Here is a 2,307-nt window from a genome sequence, read left to right as displayed (position 1 = left end):
AAAAAAAAAAAAAAAAAAAAAAAAAAAAAAAAAAAAAAGAACTCCAAACCAATATCCCATATGTATATGAGGTGAAAAAATCCTCAACAAAATACTAGCAAACCAAATCTACCAGCGTATAAAAAGGATTATATATTGTAACCAAGTGGAATTTATCCCAGGAATATAAGGTTGGTTCAACAAAGGAAAATCAGTCAATATTAACAGATAAAGGGAGGGGAAAACCCACATGATCACTTCAATAGATGCAGAAAAAGCATTTGATAAAATTTAACATTCTTTCATGATAAAAACACTCAACAAACTAGGAATAGAAGGGAACTTCCTCAACTTGATAAAGGGCATCTATGAAAAACACAGAGCTAACATCCTAATGGTGAAAGGCTGACAGCTTTTCGCCCTAAGATCAGAATAAGACAAGGATGCCTGCTCTTACCACTTTTATTCAACATTGTACTGCAGGGTCTAGCCAGAGCAGTTAGGCAAGAAAAGGTAATAAAAGATATCCAGATTAGAAAGGAAGAAGTAAAACTGTATTTGCAGATGACATGGATTTATAAAAAATGAAAATTCTAAAGAATACACCAAAAATCATGAGTGCTAATAAATGAGTTCAACAGATGTCCAGGATACAAGATCAATATACAAAAACCAGCTGTATTTCTATGCATTGGCAATGAATAATTCAAAAGTGAAATTAAGAAAATTATTCTATTTACAACAGCATCAAAAAAATTAAGGTAACTGGGAATAAATTTAATAAAGAAGCTCAGACTTCTACACTAAAAACTACAAAATATCCTTGAAGGATATCTGGGACACCTGGGTGGCTCAGTCAGTTAAATGTCTGCCTTCGGCTTGGGTCATGATCCCAGAGTCCTGGGACCGAGTCCCACATCAGGCTTCTTACACAACAGGAAGCCTGCTTCTCCCTCTGCCCCCTGCTCCTCCTGCTTGTGCACGTGTGTGCATGCTCTATCTCTCTCTCTCTCTGACAAATAAATAAATCAAATCCTCAAAAAAAAAAAAAATCCTTGAAGGATATTAAGGAAAACCTATATAAGTGGAAAGACCTACTATGTTTATGGTTTTGAAGACCTACTATTGATAGGATGGCAATATTCCCCATAATATTTACAGAATCAACGCTATTCCTATCAAAATCACAGCTGTCTTTTTTGGGGGGCAGGGGGGAAGAAATTGACAAGCAGACTTGAAAATTCACGTGGAAATGCAAGTAACACAGAATATCCAAAACACAATCTTGAAAAAGAACAGAGTTGGAGGATTCACACCTCCCAATTTTGGAACTTAAAGCTTCAATATTTAAGACTGTGATACTAGCAGTTGGAAAAACATGCAGATCAACAGAACAGAATTGAGAGTTCAAAAACAAACTTACACATTTATGGTCAATTGATTTTTTTTTTTTTTTTTTTTTTTTGACAGAGATCACAAGTAGAGAGGCAGGCAGAGAGAGAGATGAGAAGCAGACTGCCTGCTGAGAAGAGAGCCCGATTCGGGGCTCTATCCCAGGACCCTGGGATCATGACCTGAGCTGAAGGCAGAGGCTTTAACCCACTGAGCCACCCAGGTGCCCCTGTCAATTGATTTTCAATAAGTGTGTCAAGACAATCCAATAGGAAAAAAATAGTTGATTCAATAAATGGTGCTGTGATAACTAGATGACGAAATTATGCAAAAGAATGAAGTTGGAACCCTGCTTCACACCATATACAAAAATAAACTAAAAAATGGACCAAAGACCTAAATATAACAACTGAAATTATAAAACTCTTAGAAATAAGCATAGATACACATTTTTGTGACTTTGGATTCAATAACCCAAATAGTTTCTTAAATATGACACCTAAAGCACAAGCAACCAAAGGAAAAAAAAAAACACATAAATTGAACTTCATCAAAATGTAAAAGCCCTCCTACTTCAAATAACGTTATCAAGAAAGTAGAAAGACTGGGACGCCTGGGTGGCTCAGTTGGTTAAGTGGCTGCCTTCAGCTCAGGTCATCATCCCGGCGTCCTGGGATCGAGTCCCACATTGGGCTCCTTGCTCGGCGGGGAGCCTGCTTCTCTCTCTGCCTCTGCCTGCCACTCTGCCTACTTGTGCTCTCTCTCTCCGACAAAAAAATAAATAAAATCTTTAAAAATAAAAAATTTTAAAAAACCTCGGGGCGCCTGGGTGGCTCAGTGGGTTAAGCCGCTGCCTTCGGCTCAGGTCATGATCCCAGGGTCCTGGGATCGAGTCCCACATCGGGCTCTCTGCTCTGCAGGGAGCCTGCTTCCATT

The 2,307-nt window shown here is 38.4% G+C and overlaps 1 protein-coding gene across 2 annotated transcripts in view; it reads left to right on the top strand.

Annotated features, from left to right (window-relative positions):
• The window catches only part of LOC111141352 (ring finger protein 24), a 39,684-nt gene that overhangs the window by 29,072 nt on the left and 8,305 nt on the right, over positions 1 to 2,307 (top strand). The gene's annotated exons all lie outside the window — the stretch shown is intronic.

The sequence above is a fragment of the Enhydra lutris genome, unplaced genomic scaffold (genome assembly GCF_002288905.1).
Source record: "Enhydra lutris kenyoni isolate GAN:26980312 unplaced genomic scaffold, ASM228890v2 scaffoldscaffold6, whole genome shotgun sequence".
In the NCBI taxonomy this organism is placed as follows: domain Eukaryota; kingdom Metazoa; phylum Chordata; class Mammalia; order Carnivora; family Mustelidae; genus Enhydra; species Enhydra lutris.
The sequence above is the reverse complement of the archived record's forward strand: the minus strand, read 5'-3'. Positions and strand labels throughout refer to the sequence as shown.